The sequence below is a fragment of the Hemicordylus capensis genome, chromosome 1 (assembly GCF_027244095.1).
Source record: "Hemicordylus capensis ecotype Gifberg chromosome 1, rHemCap1.1.pri, whole genome shotgun sequence".
Classification (NCBI taxonomy): domain Eukaryota; kingdom Metazoa; phylum Chordata; class Lepidosauria; order Squamata; family Cordylidae; genus Hemicordylus; species Hemicordylus capensis.
The window spans coordinates 415,665,493-415,673,011 of NC_069657.1; the positions used below are offsets into that span (position 1 = coordinate 415,665,493).

General features: G+C 41.1%; 1 protein-coding gene across 4 annotated transcripts in view; it reads left to right on the plus strand.

Annotated features, from left to right (window-relative positions):
* Positions 1-7,519, plus strand: part of ESRRG (estrogen related receptor gamma) — a 767,139-nt gene that overhangs the window by 104,961 nt on the left and 654,659 nt on the right. The window lies entirely within an intron of this gene.

Consider the following 7,519-nt stretch of genomic DNA (forward strand, 5'->3'; position numbering starts at 1 on the left):
AAACTTTGCTGCCTCATGTGGAAAAAGTGACTTTGATCCAGAGCCATTTATAGGTGACAGTAAAGCCTCCTTTTCAATGAGCAGAGCAGCAGCAGCAACAGTAAAGCGAGCTGCCTTTTAGCTTCCACGTTGCCCTTCCAAAGCCTCAGTCAGTGCACTCTTGGCTGGGGCAAAACTGAAACCTTGTTTCTGCTGACCTGTTGAATTGGCAATGGTGGGCGAGGGCACAGAGGCATGCAAGCTTTTTCTTCACCTGCCTTTCAGGTAGCATGTATTTACACACACAATGCAGGGCACCTGTGGTGGGGCTGAAAGTGGGCCAGGACCATAAGGCTGGTAGCAAATCACACAAAGCAGGAATAAAGGAATCCAGTTTAAAAGGCATATAGTTTTTGTAAAAGGATGAGTGTCATTTTTGTTGCTGCTGCTGAAATGCACAGACATTTAAAAGGCTAGAAGCATTTGCTGTGATTTATCACACACTGCTTAGAAATAGAGACGGCAGGCCTGTCTTTTGCTCCTTTTCAACTTGCTTTTAATTAGGATTGCCAAAACAGGACACCCTTGCAAACAGTCCTTTTGTTAAAGGAGAGAGCAGAATAGCAGGCTAAATAAACTGTTGGCAAGAGAATTGTGCAGCTTTCTTTTCTCTCTTTCCCCTTTCTTGCCCTCTTCTCTCTCCCATACTCAAGAGAAAGGTAACAAACAGCAAAAGCTAAACAATACAAACTAAATGTATAGAGTATCTTCCAATAATATTTTGTTGCACAAAAGCAAGAAATTGATGGGAGAGAAGCATACTGTCTTTTGGACTGCTTTTGAAAAAGCAGAACTTGAGACTTACCCCAGACAGCACAGCACCCCCCTCCCAATGAAATCCTAAAATTTGTGATTGTCAGTTACTCCTAAATTAGCAGTAGCAAATTAATAAGCTCAACAGCTGGTCAAGCTGAAATTGTGTTTGATCCCAGAACTTTGTGTTTGCAGGACCTCTGACCAGGGGAAATATTTGCCTCTCAATCTTCATGCTTGTTTGTGCTATTCTGTTTCAGGAGCTTTGCCCAAACAAGATTTAAATGTTAGCCAAGATTTGTGGGAAAGTTTGCTTGGCTTGTATTGCTCCTGTTCTGCATGCTTGCTTTAAAAAAATGCAAGAAAATGTCTTCTGGCTAATCAAATGCTATGAAAGTTTTCAACTTGGAGTCGCTGTTTAATTCTTTCATGCTATCTTTATTAAAGCAAATATTTTTGTTTGTAAACTACTTTACAATCTCTTTATGTAAATTTCATATTTCAATTTGTGTGGAAATAGTTCAGTTAACTGTTTTACTGGAAAATAGGGTTGCAAGGGATAATTATTTTGATACAAACTGTGACTCTTTCTTTTTACTTAGACAATGATTGTTTCTCATGTTCTTCATTTATGGCCCTGCTTTTTCTACTATCATTCCAAAACCATGACTAATATTGTATTGCCCAGTGAGGTTCAAATACACTTGAATTGTGACATTCAGATGTGACATTCCACAACAGATTCAAATGTGCAAAAAGCAAACAGTGTGTAGTGATAGTCTACATAGTTTAATGTATCTTCTCTTGATTATTTAATACTTGACTCAGTATTGTGCACTTTAAAAAGCTTTGCATTTGAGGTGATACTGGGTGAAGCCCAGTCTGTAATGACAGACCTGTGATAGGTCCATATTTTTCTTTTTTGTAATAGGTCTATATGTTTCCTATCCATACAGGATAGGACCTTCAGTTTACTGCAATAGTCAAGTGAATACATACTATCCTGTAGTATTAATTATTATTACAAGTTTTTGTTTTGTTTTCTGGTGGGCTGATGCTCTTTAATTTGCAAGCAAGGGACTCCTGACTCAAAGTATTGTATTCTACAGTTAAATAGGAGGAGAGCCAGCACTGATTCTGCATAATCCCTTCAGAGTTCCGTCAACAACTGTTGTGCCATTGGATGGGGTGGTATACAAATGTAATAAATAATAAACTATCTTCCCAAGTTTCCAAGTTGCTCTGTATCTCTCAAATTATCTTTCTGTCCTATTATGCACTTTCTAATTTCCTTCCCCAGTTGTCCAATATCTGTCACCTGCTTCACAATTTCAGCACATTTTCCTTTCCACCACCAATGATCCCTCCAACTCTCTCCATAAGCTATTTCTTTCATCTCCTAAACACCATTGCTCCTCATGGTCACAGAGTGCTTATTTACCCTTCAGCTTGCCTCAAAAAACAAAACATTAAGCTAGACTTCAAGTCCAGTTAATGCCCTTCAGGAGACCTATTATTATTAACATTTATATTCTACTTTTCATTAAATAAAAAAAAGAATGTGGTTTACACAGCAAAATAAATGAAATAATGGTTCCTTGCCCTAAAAACTAAAAAGACACCAGGGAGACACCAGCAAACAGCTCCTGAAAAGGTCAATGTGCTGGAATGAACAGGGACAATAGCTCTCCTCCTGCTAAATATACTACAACAAACACTTAAAAGGTGCCTCTTTGTCCAGTTAGCAGGGTTAATGTTGCATGGCAAAGTTCAGAATTAAAGCACAGAAATTCATCATGAATAAACTAAGCTATTGTGAATAACTATAGTGATTGTACATTTTTTCAGCCCAGAACATTTGGGTTTATTGGGGCTGTGATATTTGGGTTTTCTAGGCATAGGTTTTGAAATTTTGGTGCAGGGAGCATGGTAGGTTGCTCACTATGTAGCTGCAAACAGGGGCATAGCTAGAGGAGAGGGGGCCTGTGTTCGCCCCTCTTCCTGGGTGCCCCTTGAAGTGAGGATGATAATGACAAAAATAGGGAGGGGTGGAGCTGGGGGGTGCCTGGGTTCTTTGAACCCATCCGCTCAATTATAGCTACACTTCTGGCTGCAAAGGCATAATTGAAATGCATCATTTAAATTTTAGCTAGGTCTATTAGGTGTGATATAAATTTAACCTTGATCCTTTAAACAGTAATTTGTTTTATTCTCTCCCTGGTATTAGGGCGTGCTCAAAAAGCTTCCCACCCCACTCCTGTAAAAGGTGTTACTGCCTCTGTTTATGTATGGTTCTGCATGCATCCAGATTGCAGGCCAACAGTATTTTCTATAGGAGAGGTTATGGAAATAAGCCCAAAACATCCTTGGAGACAAATGAAATAGACAAGTCTCAAACAGACAAATGAAAAGAAGCAAAACGGAATGTTTTTAAAATCCCATTACTAAAACTCTTTCCACTTGCAAATGATCAGCTGCATGTTCATCTCTGTAGAAGAAGTTTAAGAACATAAGAACAGCCCAGCTGGATCAGGCCTATCTAGTCCAGTATCCTGTTTCACATAGTGGCCTACCAGATGCCTCTGGGAAGCCCTAAGCCCACAGGCAAGACCCGAGGACATGCCCTCTCTCTTGCTGCTTTTCCGGTGCAGCTGATACTTGGAGGCATCTTGTCTCTGAGGCTGGAGGTGCCTATAGCCCTTAGACTTGTCCTCCATGGATTTACTTACGCCCTCTTAAAGCCATGGCTGGTGGCTGTCACCATTTCTTATGGTAGAGAATTCCATAGGTTAATTATGCATTGTGTGAAAAAGTACTTCCTTTTGTTGGTCCTACATTTCTTGGCAGTCAGTTTCATGGGACGACCCCTGGTTCTAGTGTTGTGAGAAAGGGAGAAATTTTTCTCTCTCTCCACACCATACACAATTTTATAGACTCTTTAAAATGAGTCTCCCCTCAGTCCTTTTTACTAAACTAAAAAAACCCTGATGTTGTAGCTCTGCCTCGTAAGGAAGGTGCTTTAGGCTCCTGATCATCTTGATTCCCTCTTCTGCACCTTCTTCAGTTCTAGAACATCCTTTTTGAGATATGGTGACTAGAACTGTAGACAGTACTCCAAATATGACCGTACCATAGATTTGAATAAAGGCATTATAATATTAGCAGTTTTATTTTCAATCCCCTTCCTAGTGATTCCAAGCATGGAATTGGCCTCCTTTCCCTCCTTTTTAAAAAAAAACCGTGCCACACATTGAATCAACACTTTCAATGAGCTGTCCACGTATAGTACTTTGTGCCGTTCTGGTCACCGTATCTTATTAAGAAGGACCTTGTAGAACTGGAAAAGGTACAGAAGAGGGCAACCCAGATAATCAGGGGCCTGGACGCAAGGCTACAGCATCTGGGGCTTTTTAGTTTGGAAAAGAGGCAACTTCGGGGAGATAGAGGTGTCTAAAATGATAGACATGACAGAGGTGTTATGCATGGAGTAGAGAGAGTGGACAGAGAGAACAGTTTCTCCCTCTCTCACAACACTAAAACCAGGGGTCATCTCATTAAACAACAAAAGGAAGTTCTTTTTTATACAGCACATAAATAATCTATGGAATTCTCTGCTATGGGAAGTGGTGATGGCCACTAGCCTGGGTAGCTTTAAGAGGAGCTTAGACAAATTCATGGAAAACAGGTCTATCAGTGGCTACTAGTCTGGTGGCTATAGCCTCAGAGGCAAGATGCCTCCAAATACCCATTGCAGGGGAGCAACAGGGCATGCCCTCACCTCTTCCCTTTGGGTTTCTCAGAGGCATCTGGTGGACCATTGTGTGCCATAGTGTGCAACAGGATGCTGGACTGGATGGGCCATGGACCTGATCTAGAAGGGCTGTTATGTTCTTATTTGCCATTTAATTGGCGGTTTAGAGAGATCCTTTTGGAGCTCCTCACAAGATGTTTTGGATTTCACGACCCTAAATAGTTTGGTGTCATCTGCAAATCTGGCCACCTCACTGCTTACCCCAACTAAATTAAAATAAATTAAAAAGCACTGTTCCCAGTATAGATCCCACGGGGACCCCACTTCTTATTTAAGTTCCTGGGTATGGTTCCATTAAATACAAGTATATGCTTATCTGTACAAAATAGTGATAATACAGATTGATGAAGACAATTCAACAGAATCTAAACTATTTAAACTGGGATTAAGAGATATTTATGATATAATTTCAGATATTGATGCCATCTCTGAGACTGGGCATTTTTAGCATTCTGTGAATAATGCAGTGAACTAAAGAGTGTACTTTGATTTAGGTTAGAGTATAATTTCATATTCAGATTTTTTACATTGGTCTTGTGCAGTTACTAAAAGTAATTCTGGTTAGTACTTTAAGTGACTTAATTACTTTAAGTAAATAAATTTAAAATAGTTAAAGTGAAATCAGTGCGACTTAGGTGGGCATTACAATGCACAGAACAATGTTGATACCCAAGTTCAGAAGATGGCAACAAAGATGATGGAAACCAAGTCCTATGAAGAGCTGGATTTGTTTAACTTGGAGAAAAGAAGACTAAGGGGAGATAGGATAGTTACCCTCATATACCTGAAGGGCTTTCACATAGGAGGAATGGACAGACGTTTTCTCCGTTGCTCCTGAGAGCAGAACCAATGGGCTTTTATTGCAAAGAAGCAGATTTAAGGAGGCATGTTTTAACTGTAACATCTGTTCGACAGTGGAACAGTCTGCCTCATGCAGTGATGAGCTCTCCTTCACTAGAGGTTTTCAGACACAGGCTGGACACAGCCATCTGCCAGAGATGCTCTAGCAGATTCCTGCACTGAGCAGGGGTTGGAGTTGAAGACCTTCAAGTTCCCTTCCAACTCTACAATTCTATGATTCTATCAATTGCAGCCTAAATGTTCGGAATAAGTTCTCGCACTTGGGTTATTAATCAGTTTGTGCATGGGTCAGTTTGTAATGTAATGTAAAACTTGCATTAATTAGAATATAATCTAATTTTCTTCTTCCTCATTTTATCCCACATTAGGAGCACTTTGATATGGCACAAATAACTCCATGAAGTCCTGAATGCACTTTTTAAAGTCGCATGTAAAAACTGGAGTGTTTTAAAAAGAGCAAATAGGAATGTACGTTTAGTACTGGGGGAAAGCTAGATATAGAAATAATCCCTTTTAAAAAGTTTAAACTTTAAGAAGTGGTATGAAGTTACATTAATTAGGATTTGTCACCTGATCACTGAACAGTCCTCACAGCTAGATCTTAGCAAAAAGCACCAGATACATTCATGACTGTTCCACAATGACTTTGTCGGAGTAACTGCGTTCAGGGACAGTTATTTTTTACTGAAATATAATCCACCAGAAGCACCACCTACCTGAGCTATACTGTGTTTCACCTGAACCTGTTAAGGTCAGAAAGTGAGTTGTTTCATAAAGGTACAAAGTCTGACCAATAGAAAAGATCACTATAACCCAGTGGAGTAACAGCAGGAGGGAGGGCATGCCCACAACTCCTGCCTGTGGCTTCCAGCGGCATCTGGTGGGCCACTGTGTGAAACAGGATGCTGGACTAGATGAGCCTAGGGCCTGATCCAGCAGGGCTTTTCTTATGTTCTTAACCCCTGCTAAATGTGGTTAAAGTGGCATCTCTGTTATATATGGGCATAGCAATTGCCCCTATTCAACCCAATATAGCATCTCTCCAGTGCTGTTGCTGGTATGCTTCTTTTTAGACTGCAATCCCTTTTCAGATAGGAAACCATTTCTAAAAAAATTCTTCTGTTTGTTATGTAAACTCCTTTGTGAACTTTTGTTGAAAAGCGGTACATAAATATTCTTAATAATAATGTCTATACATTTGTCTGTTAATTTCTTCTTAACTGTCATGAGCATTGCTGTAGTATCTGGCATCGAGACAGAGTTCTCTCCCTCTCTCTTTGGTGTATGTATAGGCACTACACTATGCTGTCATCAGGGATGAGAGGTCTTTCTGTGCTTCCAGTATCCCCATCAGGCCCACTCCCTCTGAACAGTCAAGGACATGAGCCTAGCACTTGCTTCCATCTCCAAGCAGAAGAGGATGGGGCCATAGCTCAGTGGCAGTGTCTGCTTTGCATGCAGAAGGTCTCAGGTTCAGAGGAGAGCTGGTCTTGTGGTAGCAAGCATGACTTGTCCCCTTAGCTAAGCAGGGTCTGCCTCAGTTGTATATAAATGTTCACACAATTGATGTGTGAGCACTGTAAGATATTCCCCCTAAGGGGTGGAGCTGCTCTGGGAAGAGCATCAAGGTTCCAAGTTCCCTCCCTGGCGGCATCTCCAAGATAGGGCTGAGAGAGACTTCTGCCTGCAACCTTGGAGAAGCCCCTGCCAGTCTGTGTAGACAATACTGAGCTAGATGGACCGATGGTCTGACTCGGTATATGGCAGCTTTCTATGTTCCTATGTAGTCCCTGGCATCTCCAGGTAGGGTTGGGAAAGACTGCTGCCTGAAACCTTGGAGATGCTGCTGACAGTCAGTGTAAACAATACTGCTTTAGATGGACCCATGGTCTGACTCGGCAGAAGGTCGCTTCGTTTGTTCCTAAAGGTTGGACAGGGATGTGGAAAGGATTTACATGCCTCCCATTCCCCATAGTGGCCTATCAAACTGAGTCTGTGCACATGTCCTGCATGGAGGGGAAGAAACAGGATTCTGTTATGCCCTATGGAAGACTC